The sequence below is a fragment of the Ambystoma mexicanum genome, chromosome 8 (assembly GCF_040938575.1).
Source record: "Ambystoma mexicanum isolate Mex_15411 chromosome 8, UKY_AmexF1_1, whole genome shotgun sequence".
Lineage (NCBI taxonomy): Eukaryota > Metazoa > Chordata > Amphibia > Caudata > Ambystomatidae > Ambystoma > Ambystoma mexicanum.
Genome location: NC_090929.1, coordinates 704,587,167 through 704,599,648, shown reverse-complemented (window position 1 = coordinate 704,599,648; position 12,482 = coordinate 704,587,167). Strand labels below are relative to the sequence as shown.

Here is a 12,482-nt window from a genome sequence, read left to right as displayed (position 1 = left end):
CAATTGTAAACATTACAGCTGAGTAATGGTATCTGCCATAATCACAAAAGAAACCAAGCATGTTTAATTTACATGATATCAATCCACGCCCATAACTGCGTAGTATTGATAAAAACAGTTTGCACGTTTTACGTTTGTGCAGAGGAGATTATCCTAGTCTGCTAAAATAACATATAGCAGCAATTAGACGTTCGCGTGCAATGTCAACCCGTTTTGTAGAAGTAGAGGTTATGGATCCAATGAGCAAACGTTATGTGGCAGCACCAGGCACTGGCATGCAGAACAACAACAGATGTCATAGGTAATTATTAAAATACAGGGGAAAAAAATGAATTGAACATAAAGCACAAATGTAAGAGGCTCGAAAACATCTCACTAGGACTGGCTTGGCAAGCGGGTTAAGGGGGCAATTTCCCCCCAGTCTGGCAGTCCTGTTGCTCCCTGGGCCATGGCTGACATACAGCCTGCCATTAAGGATCAGAGTAGCACAAGGCCGTCTCGGCTTCAGTGCAGATGGAGTAGCGATTTCTGGTGATTTCAGATGTGCCTGGTCATCACCAACGCATGGCCTCCACAGTGAGTGCCTGACTTAGCGAAGAGCGTAGGTGGCAGGCGCGTGATCATGTGGCCGACAGGAAATAGATTCCTTTGAATTATACTCCCAGCGTTAGTGGCAATGTTGCCACCGCTGCGGCCCGTACACCAATGATGTGTTATGATCCTGAATAGCTTATCATGATTCCTTTTTGCTGAGTAAGGGCCTAATTCATGGAATGTTTAGCGCGGTGGAAAGTGACTTTGCACTGCCAAAAACACGTTGAACCGGGCCTAATTCACAGAGCGATGCAAAGTGTATTTTTGAATGTGGTTGTGTGGCATAATAGCGTTGGCTGCATATTGTTGTTTGAATTAAGTATTTACTTGCTTGAGTGTATGCTTATAATGTCTATGTAGTGGGTGAGTACCTATGGTGTGTGTGTGTTGTATGTGGTTGTGTGGGCATTATAATGTTGACTGCATATTGTTTCTTGCATTATGTCTTTCCTTGCTTGAGTGTATGTTTGTAATGTGTGTACGGTGGGGGTGAGTGCATATATTTAGGTGCCGGAATAATAATGTCGGCTGCATAGTGTTGCATCAATTATGTATTTTGTTGCTTGAGTGCATTTTTGTAATGTGCACTGTAAGGGTACAGAAGTAAGGCTCGGACACAAAGGTGCCATAGTTTTGGTTACACACTTTTATTAACCACTAAAAGGGTTAGAAAAACTAATATTCCATTGATTAGAGATTAGCTGCTTTTTTCCCCCTGGATTTCTTCTTAACTTACTTGGCAAGCTAGGAGCTTGTCTCCCCCTAATGTAGTTTCCTTTACTTTAGATCACAATAAAATTTTACAGCTTTCCCGTGAACAGCCTTTCTTTGTTCATGGAGGGCTTATGTCTGGATCACTCTCCTGCCAAACATATCCGAGGAAATTATAATGGATAGTCACTGTTAAACGTCTCTTCTCCTTTTCTTGGCTCCCAGACCCGGTACTTTCTTGAATGCTCTTCACTTCACTTTTAGACCTTCATGTGGGTGCGAGTCCCAGACTCGAAATGATGAATTATACCAGCTTGGTGTACTCTTGTGCCAAGCATATGGTTTCTTCTTCTTATCTATTTTGCTTTCAGGGTCTCAGACCCTCTTATTTCCTGGCTTTCATATGGGTGTGGGTCCCAGACTCGCATTGCGGTTTACAACAGCTTGGTTTACTCTCCTGCCAAGCATATATTCCCTTCTCGACTGTCTCTGTTTCAATCAAGGTCTCAGGCCCTCTTATTCTCCGGTTCTCATATGGGTACGGGTCCCAGACTCGCAATGCGGTTTCGCAATAGCTTGGTTTACTCTCCTGCCAAGCATAAATACCCTTCTAGACTGCCTCTATTTATATCAGGGTCCCAGACCCACTTTTTCTCAGGATCTTATATGGGTGTGTGTCCCAGGCTTGCAATTATGTTTCTGGCCTGCTTGGCAACTCTCATGCCAAACATATACTTGTTTCTTTCTCTATCTGTTATTCTCAGGGACCCAATCCCTTTTATCTTGTACTTTGCAGTTGTTCCCCGATTCCTCCCAGACCTCTAATACCTCTTGGTCTGCCCACACCTGTTTGTGTGGTTTGCGTCTTCCGAGTGATGGTGCTCATGTGTGAGGCTCCGGTAGCGTTTGGGTGCCCTCACAGGTCAGTCGACGGCTCCACTAGTCACTCCTCCTTTCTCAGGCTGTGCTTTCCATCTCCAGCCGTGTTCAGAGCTCTCTTCTACTGGCTGGCGGTTGCTCCACCAGTCACTGTTTCCTTTCTGGGCTGCAGCTCTTCTTTCCAGTGGCTTCCCCAACTTTGGGATGCACAGAGGGTTGCGCAGGCAGTGGACACAGGAGCTTCTTCTCCCTGGACTACCTTCCTGCTCCCATTCACCTCCATGCACAACATCTCCTGGTGTGCTTCCCTGCTCACTGGGTCAGCGTCTCCCAGGTTTCATCCTTGGAGGATGGCTCTCCCCATCTTGTTTTCCCTCTGTTATTTTGTATTCCCTCTGACCAATCAAATTCTGTGAAAAACTAGACCTTGTCTCTCCTTCTGGTCACCTTTGTCACAATGTTTGCATTGGGACTATATGGAAAGCCCATTATGTTCTCTGGTGCTTTAGTCAAGACTTGCATACTAGGTTGGCTGCCTTTATTATACATGATATTGTCACTAGTTTGGCACAGGTAAGGAGAGTTAGGATGGGAAGACGAGAGAGGGTCTAACAAAGCGGATGTATACCACTTGCTCAGGGGATGGTCATCCCTAATCCCATAAGGGGCTTCCTCTCCCATGTGATCCTCTCCCATGATAATGCTGGGTGCATATTGTTTCTTCAATTGTCATTCATTACTTGAATGTATTTTTTTAATGTGTATGCAGGAAGATGAGCTTGCCTGCTTTTTGTGGTTGTGATAATGTTTATTTTATTTATTTATTTCTATTGCGGATGCCTCTACGTGTGCCTGTAGTTGTGATGTGGCTATCTTATCCATAATCTTTAAAAGAAAATTACAATGTTGGGTGCATATTGTTGCTTGAATTATGTATTGCCTTGCTTTAGTGTACGTTTTGTAATGTTTCAGCAGTGGGTGTGAGTGTATATACTCTGTGTGTTCATGATAATGTTCATGATAATGTTTGCTGCATATTGTTGCAAGAATTATGTATTTCTTTGCTTGAATGTATGTTTGTAATGTGTACGCAGTGGGGTTGAGTATGTATGCTGTCTCTGTGTTGTGTGCGGCTGCATATTGTTCCTTGCATTATGTATTTGTTTGCTTGAGTGCATGTTGTAGAGTGTAAGCAGTGGGGTGGGTGCATATGTTATGTTTCATCATGATAATGTTGGCTGCATATTGGTTCCTGAATTATGTAGTTCCTTGATTGAGTGTATGTGTGTAATTTGTATGTAGTGAGGTGAGTGTGTATGTTCTGTGTGTGTTGTATGTGGTTGTGCGGGCATGATAATGCTGGCTGCATATTGTTACTTGCATTATGTATTTCCTTGCTTGAGTGCATGTTTGTAATGTGTAAGCGATGTTGTTGAGTGTGCATGTTATGTGTGGGTATCATAATGTTGGTTGAATATTATTGCTTGAATTATGTTTTTCTTTGCTTGAGTGCATGTTTGTTTATAGACTGTATGCAGTTGGGGTGAGTGTGAATGGTGTGTGTGATCATAATGCTGGCTGCAAACTGCTGCTAGAATTATGTATTCCCTTTCTTGAGTGTTTGTCTGAAATGTGTATGCAGTGGATGAGTGCCTACAGTTGTGTATGTGTTGTATGTGGTTGTGTGGACATGCTAATGCTGCCTGCATATTGTTGTTTACATTATGTATTTCTTTGCTTGAGTTTATGCCTGTAATGTGTTTGCTGTGCGGTGAGTGTGTATGCTCTGTGTGTGTTGTATGTGGTTGTGCGGGCGTGATATTGTTGGCTGCATTTTGTTACTTGCATTATGTATTTCCTTGCTTGAGTGCATGTGTGTAATGTGTAAGTGATGTTGTTGAGTGTGCATGTATTGTGTGGGCATCATAATGTTGGTTGAATATTGTTGCTTGAATTATGTATTTCCTTGCTTGAGTGTATGTTTGTAGACTGTATGCAGTGGGGTGAGTGTGAATGTTGTGTGTGGTCATAATAATGTTGGCTGCAAATTGTTGCTTGAATTATGTATTCCCTTTCTTGAGTGTATGTTTGAAATGTGTATGCAGTGGATGAGTCAAAAACAAAGAGGTGATGGCTGGAAGGTTTAGAATGAATCTTAACCACTGGCAATGCTCTGGGCAACCCTCCAGACCACCGTTCTTCGCCTGCCAAGCCATTACAGAAGGGGAAAGACCATATGCAAATCAGGCTTGGCCCCACCCCAAAAGGGGCAGTCCAGGCCGAACTACTAGGCCACATCCCTACTGCACGAGACCACAAGCATCCCCAAACATGTTTCGCCCCTTGTTGGGGCTCATCAGTGAGGTGTAGCTTGGGTCTCTAGGCCCAGCAGGCACGGGACCCACGTCTGGGCATACCCGTCCCACTCGGGGTGACAAAGCAAAAACAAAGAGGTGATGGCTGGAAGGCTTAGAATGAATCTTAACCACTGGCAATGCTCTGGGCAACCCTCCAGACCACTGTTCTTCGTCTGCCGAGCCATTACAGAAGGGGAAAGACCATATGGAAATCAGGCCTGGCCCCACCCCAAAAGGGGCAGTCCAGGCCGAACTGCTAGGACACATCCCTTCTGCACGAGACCACAAGCATCCCCAAACATGTTTCGCACTTGTTGGGGCTCATCAGTGAGGAGTAGCTTGGGTCTCTAGGCCCAGCAGGCACGGGACCCACGTCTGGGCATACCCGTCCACTCGGAGTGACAAAGCAAAAACAAAGAGGTGATGGCTGGAAGGTTTAGAATGAATCTTAACCACTGGCAATGCTCTGGGCAACCCTCCAGACCACCGTTCTTCGCCTGCCAAGCCATTACAGAAGGGGAAAGACCATATGCAAATCAGGCTTGGCCCCACCCCAAAAGGGGCAGTCCAGGCCGAACTGCTAGGCCACATCCCTTCTGCACGAGACCACAAGCATCCCCAAACATGTTTTGCCCTTGTTGGGGCTCATCAGTGAGGAGTAGCTTGGGTTTCTACGCCCAGCAGGCACGGGACCCACGTCTGGGCATACCCGTCCCACTCGGGGTGACAAAGCAAAAACAAAGAGGTGATGGCTGGAAGGTTTAGAATGAATCTTAACCACTGGCAATGCTCTGGGCAACCCTCCAGACCACTGTTCTTCGCCTGCCAAGCCATTACCGAAGGGGAAAGACCATATGCAAATCAGGCTTGGCCCCACCCCAAAAGGGGCAGTCCAGGTCGAACTGCTAGGCCACATCCCTTCTGCACGAGACCACAAGCATCTCCAAACATGTTTCGCCCTTGTTGGGGCTCATCAGTGAGGAGTAGCTTGGGTCTCTAGGCCCAGTAGGCACGGGACCCAAGTCTGGGCATACCCGTCCCACTCGGGGTGACAAAGCAAAAACAAAGAGGTGATGGCTGGAAGGTTTAGAATGAATCTTAACCACTGGCAATGCTCTGGGCAACCCTCCAGACCACCGTTCTTTGCCTGCCAAGCCATTATAGAAGGGGAAAGACCATATGCAAATCAGGCTTGGCCCCACCCCAAAAGGGGCAGTCCAGGCCGAACTGCTAGGCCACATCCCTTCTGCACGAGACCACAAGCATCCCCAAACATATTTCGCCCTTGTTGGGGCTCATCAGTGAGGAGTAGCTTGGGTCTCTAGGCCCAGCAGGCACGGGACCCACGTCTGGGCATACCCGTCCCACTCGGGGTGACAAAGCAAAAACAAAGAGGTGATGGCTGGAAGGTTTAGAATGAATCTTAACCACTGGCATTGCTCTGGGCAACCCTCCAGACCACCGTTCTTCGCCTGCCAAGCCATTACAGAAGGGGAAAGACCATATGCAAATCAGGCTTGGCCCCACCCCAAAAGGGGCAGTCCAGGCCGAACTGCTAGGCCACATCCCTTCTGCACGAGACCACAAGCATCCCCAAACATATTTCGCCCTTGTTCGGGCTCATCAGTGAGGAGTAGCTTGGGTCTCTAGGCCCAGCAGGCACGGGACCCACGTCTGGGCATACCCGTCCACTCGGAGTGACAAAGCAAAAACAAAGAGGTGATGGCTGGAAGGTTTAGAATGAATCTTAACCACTGGCAATGCTCTGGGCAACCCTCCAGACCACCGTTCTTCACCTGCCAAGCCATTACAGAAGGGGAAAGACCATATGCAAATCAGGCTTGGCCCCACCCCAAAAGGGGCAGTCCAGGCCGAACTGCTGGGCCACATCCCTTCTGCACGAGACCACAAGCATCCCCAAACATGTTTTGCCCTTGTTGGGGCTCATCAGTGAGGAGTAGCTTGGGTTTCTACGCCCAGCAGGCACGGGACCCACGTCTGGGCATACCCGTCCCACTCGGGGTGACAAAGCAAAAACAAAGAGGTGATGGCTGGAAGGTTTAGAATGAATCTTAACCACTGGCAATGCTCTGGGCAACCCTCCAGACCACTGTTCTTCGCCTGCCAAGCCATTACCGAAGGGGAAAGACCATATGCAAATCAGGCTTGGCCCCACCCCAAAAGGGGCAGTCCAGGTCGAACTGCTAGGCCACATCCCTTCTGCACGAGACCACAAGCATCTCCAAACATGTTTCGCCCTTGTTGGGGCTCATCAGTGAGGAGTAGCTTGGGTCTCTAGGCCCAGTAGGCACGGGACCCAAGTCTGGGCATACCCGTCCCACTCGGGGTGACAAAGCAAAAACAAAGAGGTGATGGCTGGAAGGTTTAGAATGAATCTTAACCACTGGCAATGCTCTGGGCAACCCTCCAGACCACCGTTCTTTGCCTGCCAAGCCAATATAGAAGGGGAAAGACCATATGCAAATCAGGCTTGGCCCCACCCCAAAAGGGGCAGTCCAGGCCAAATTGCTAGGCCACATCCCTTCTGCACGAGACCACAAGCATCCCCAAACATATTTCGCCCTTTTTGGGGCTCATCAGTGAGGAGTAGCTTGGGTCTCTAGGCCCAGCAGGCACGGGACCCACGTCTGGGCATACCCGTCCCACTCGGGGTGACAAAGCAAAAACAAAGAGGTGATGGCTGGAAGGTTTAGAATGAATCTTAACCACTGGCATTGCTCTGGGCAACCCTCCAGACCACTGTTCTTCGCCTGCCAAGCCATTACCGAAGGGGAAAGACCATATGCAAATCAGGCTTGGCCCCACCCCAAAAGGGGCAGTCCAGGTCGAACTGCTAGGCCACATCCCTTCTGCACGAGACCACAAGCATCTCCAAACATGTTTCGCCCTTGTTGGGGCTCATCAGTGAGGAGTAGCTTGGGTCTCTAGGCCCAGCAGGCATGGGACCCAAGTCTGGGCATACCCGTCCCACTCGGGGTGACAAAGCAAAAACAAAGAGGTGATGGCTGGAAGGTTTAGAATGAATCTTAACCACTGGCAATGCTCTGGGCAACCCTCCAGACCACCGTTCTTTGCCTGCCAAGCCATTATAGAAGGGGAAAGACCATATGCAAATCAGGCTTGGCCCCACCCCAAAAGGGGCAGTCCAGGCCGAACTGCTAGGCCACATCCCTTCTGCACGAGACCACAAGCATCCCCAAACATGTTTCGCCCTTGTTGGGGCTCATCAGTGAGGAGTAGCTTGTCAAGGGAAGAACACTGAACCTCCCCTGTCAGAGCCATCACCTGCCCCGACAGTCATCTCCTACCATGTGATCACCCTCAGAATACTACACCCAGTGTCAGGATCAGGTAGTGACTGCCTTCCCAAGGCAACATGGGAGGAGACTTTAGGCTGGATGACTCAGTGATGACTTTGCAGGAATCATCAAATACCCTTCCTCTAATGTCTCGACCTCACGCTCAAGGTTTATCAGTTTGAAAGGAACCAATTACCTTCCCCAAATGGGTAAGAGATTTCTGAGTTTGAATTTCCCAATTCCAAACAGAATCTGTTGATAGACATTTTTCTTTTCTACATGAGTCAACTGGGTATAGGAAGGAAACGTTTTCTGATTTTCATTTTTGATCTTTTTGGGTGTTTCCATTTTTCTTTGGTTCATACAAAATACCTGCGGATCAAAATGGGGTACCTCACTTCCCAAAAATAATAAGTTGGAAATTCAGGTAGCACTGCCACTAATAACTGTACCTCCTTCCCCAATATGGTATCATGAATCTGAGTCAATTGAGTTCCTTTGGTTGGACCATGAATACAACCTATAGTCATTTGTCCCATAGGTTTCCAGTGCCGAAGAAGTAAGCATATTCTTTACTTCCTGTGTCTATTTGGGCCCAAGCTGTTTTTCCATGTGATATCACTGGGATTCGATACAGTCTCCTATCTGCAGTACAAAGCATGACATCAGGTTTTTCTAAAGATGTTGTTTCGTTAGAATGAAAAGATATAGGGCCTCATTACACGGTAGGTGGTAACCATGGCGCTATTAGCGACATGGTTGCCGCCAGTATTTTACCGTGTCCGCCTTGGTGGATGGCGGAATTACCGCCCTACTCAAAGGTGAGCGGGGGCGGTAATTCCCCATTCACCAAGGCACTTCCCCATTCCCATTTTTGCCCCCATAGGGCATAATGTGAATGGGGAAGGCGCTAATTACGGTATCGCAAATTGCGGTACCGTAATTAGCAGCAAGGTCCCTTTGCGGCACCGGAAACCAGCCGTTAAGGTTGGGTCCCGCAAAGGGAACTCGTAGTAAGGCGGTAAGGGTTTACCGGTACCAGTGCCCTTACCGGTACCGGTAAACCCTTACCGCCTACCATGTAATGAGGCCCATAGTGCTTTCACAGGAGAGTTCAGCATTTGATTTTTGTTGCTCATCCGACATTTGAAAGATTCTTGGATAATGCAACGGGCATTGATAGGCAAGATATTGAAAACTCCAACAGATAAAGCATCCTAGGTATAATGAATGGACATTTCCCAAAAGATCTAGAAACTTCCAAAGAGGAATCTGATTCCTCAAAGTATAAGGCTTCAAGTTCTTGGTTTTCAGACTTTAAGGAGAAGCCCCTTCTAAGTGGGTTGTTCTTCTTTTCCCAGAGTAAGCCACCTTCTGATTTGACAATCAGCTTCTTTTGCCACAGTATCGTGAACATTTTTTGAGGTGATATTGTTTTTCAAAGTTTCTCTTTAGATGGTTCCCAAGAACCTTCATATACTAGGTCCCCTATTGGTTTACATCTGCTGATTTTAATGGGAGTTGGAAAAATATTTAAGAAAATTAACATCAATTCTTCTCTACACGAAAGAAGGGGAACAATTTTCAATTTCCCTTCATTATTTTATTTCTTTAATTTTATTTATTTATTATTTATTTATTTGTTTTGGTTAATATAAACCTTCACAAAATCAGCATTTAAGAACAACACAATTAAAAACGTTATTACACATTATACGTTATATCATAGATAAACAATTGATTTAAAACACCTTTAGTGATACAAATATAATTACAAATGTTTATACATCAATATATGCACTATCCATAGAACAAATACAATTCCGTAGTACAATTCTGATTCAATTCAAGTGTCCATTATCTATAACAGAAGCATCAAATGTGAATACTTTATCTAAAATAAATTACATTACTGGCAAATTTAGTGCAACTGATTTGCTATGCAGGATATTCCACCATAAATGATCCAGAAAGACCCATTCAGGGATCACCACACATTTTTTTTAAATAATTAATTCAGTGCCATCTAAGAGCTTGGCAATCGATCAGCAAATGTGATAGCGTTTCCTTAGAATCGACTACATTGCAGAAGCGAAAGCTTGTCATAGGGAATCTTGCATCCCCTCTTACCGATAAGATTTCTCTTGTCGGGAGAACATTCAGTCGAAAAAGCAAGACATTTTGGCACATTTTCTTGTTTAAATAGGGCTCAGCACAACCCAATGAATTTCGGGACGAAATAATATGTGAGTAGATCTAGAAGCATATAACTGCATCATTAGAAATGGCCCAATCATTATGTTGTAACTGCCTTTTAGCTTTATCGGCTTCTTCAACAATAGTAGACATTTTTCATGAAGCTTAAACACAAAACCCTCCTTTGCCACACCATCACTAACCCCTTTATTCAGTAACATGTATAGGGATTCATTCAAGCTCACATATAATTCCTGATAAAAGACAATCTCCTCCATTCCACTAATCGATTGTAAGCCTAGTTCATATCTGATTACAGATAGTGGCACACATTTGAGCAGGCAATACAAAACAGACCACCAAATCAGAGCGAGGAATTATTTTAGAGTAACAGAACCTTATTGTTGGGGTCATATAGAATTTGCCATATTTCGTATCTATTTTTTTTAATCTGTGCCACTTGTTTGATTGCTTTGTTCCACAAATAATTTTGATAAAAATACCTTTTAGGTGATAAAATGACAGGGAACCCCAAATAGATCATTCTTGATTTCACAGTCAGTCCTGTGCTGTCTAAGGCCTGGGCAAAACAAATCTGATGAGAATGTTTGCTTAATCTGATCACCACAGTGCTTTGTGGGTTACCTTTCAAATGGTTATCAACTATAAATTGGTTAAAGGTAGACATGAGTCTTTGAAGCCCAATCGGTGTATGATCTATCAATAAGAAATCATCTGCATATGCGGTCCAACAGATTCTGCGACCTTCAATCTTCGGCGGTGCGAACAAAGCACCAGCAAGGGTGTCATCAACATATGCCATATACAAATTGAACAAGGTCAGGAGCGAATATAAAACCCTGATGGAGCCCATTGAATGTACAAATAGTTTTGGATAGCAGCCCCTCCTTGTTCATTCGTAACTGTATTTTGGAGCCATCATGCAGATGAATCAGAATGGCAAGCAATTCCCCAGGTAGTCCCCTCCTATTCAGTTTAGACCATAATGTATTCCTATCGACAAAATTAAATGCAATTGATAGGTTCTTAGATGCCACATATATCGGGATGGAGTTATCCTACCAGATAACTGTTGAAGGATGCATAGCAAAAGGCCCCCGCAGTCAGGGCCCATTTGCTTCTGAAAGCCTTTTTGGGTGGAGACAGAATATTATTACTATCACTCCATTCTTCTATGTGTTTTAAAACCAAGGCTATGAAGATTTTAGGATCTGCATCTAGCAGTGCTTTCTAGCAGTAGCTCAGCGGTGAGCCCTTGTCCCTCTTCTTACAAATAGGGACGATCTATGATGTTTTTCAGGGTGTAGGAGAGAATCTTGTTACAACTATTTCTTTAAATAATATATTGAAGGCTTTAGACCAAAGGTCCACATTGTTCTTTAGGGTTGTATTCGTGAGTTGACTCAGGCCTGCTGCTCTAGAGGAACTAGACTTACCAATCAGAGCCCCAATGTCCTCTACAGTGAAGTTCAGGTCCCATGCCCTAGACTCTATAACTAAACCTGCTGAGAACTGATGCTCCCCCAGCCCATATAGGGCATGAAAATGACCCTCCCAAACCCCTTCCTATATGGGGTTATTTTGGGTCGAGGACTGTGAGCCCTCTATGCATTTATTAAAAGCCAGACATTTCTGGTGCTCCATCTTTCAAAGCAGACATCATGTGTTCCCCATCTCTTTGGTACATAGAGGTGCGACTAGCTTTAATCCAGTTTCTATATTTTAAGTATTACCTTGTGTTTTTTATATCCTTGCTACACAACATTTTGGTGATTGCCCGGATGCCCCTATGGAAGATTTTTTTCTATTCTGGACTGTAGCATCACACCTATGCTTAAGTGTTTTCTTAGGGGGTAACTTTCCAGATCCTTTTACCGATTTACTGATTGGGTCTTGCACATAAGGCCCAAAGGTGCTGTGGGTATATTTCATCAGCTTAGAATCCAAGGTCAAGCTCATAAAGTAATTCATAAAAAGAGCTTTCAAATTGGAGATGTTACCCTCATGCCAGGTGACTCGGGATCCTTTATTATTCCCATTGGAGGAGGCAGTATAGAATCCCAGTGTCCTACCAACATCCCCAGGGCAGAGGGTAACCTGTGACATCTTGTGGTCACAGAGCCCTGCAGAGATAATCCTGAACTCCACAACCTGGTCCATTAAGCCCTTTGTTATACATGTATGATCAATTGTGGAGCTCTGTTTCCCACAGGACCATGTAGCGGGGCTCATACTGTCATTGAGCAGTTCATTCACCATGTGCAGTCCCCAACTTGACATGGTATCAGACCAAATTTTACTGTGAAGCCTCTTTCGGTTTCCTAAAGGCATTCCACCCAATGTGTCAGTAACAAGGTGCCCAGGCTTTGTTGTGAACCCAGCTGATGATAATCGTAGCTGATAG

General features: G+C 45.3%; 1 protein-coding gene across 1 annotated transcript in view; it reads right to left on the bottom strand.

Annotated features, from left to right (window-relative positions):
• The window catches only part of LOC138472456 (neuropeptide FF receptor 1-like), a 785,019-nt gene that overhangs the window by 97,719 nt on the left and 674,818 nt on the right, over positions 1–12,482 (bottom strand). The window lies entirely within an intron of this gene.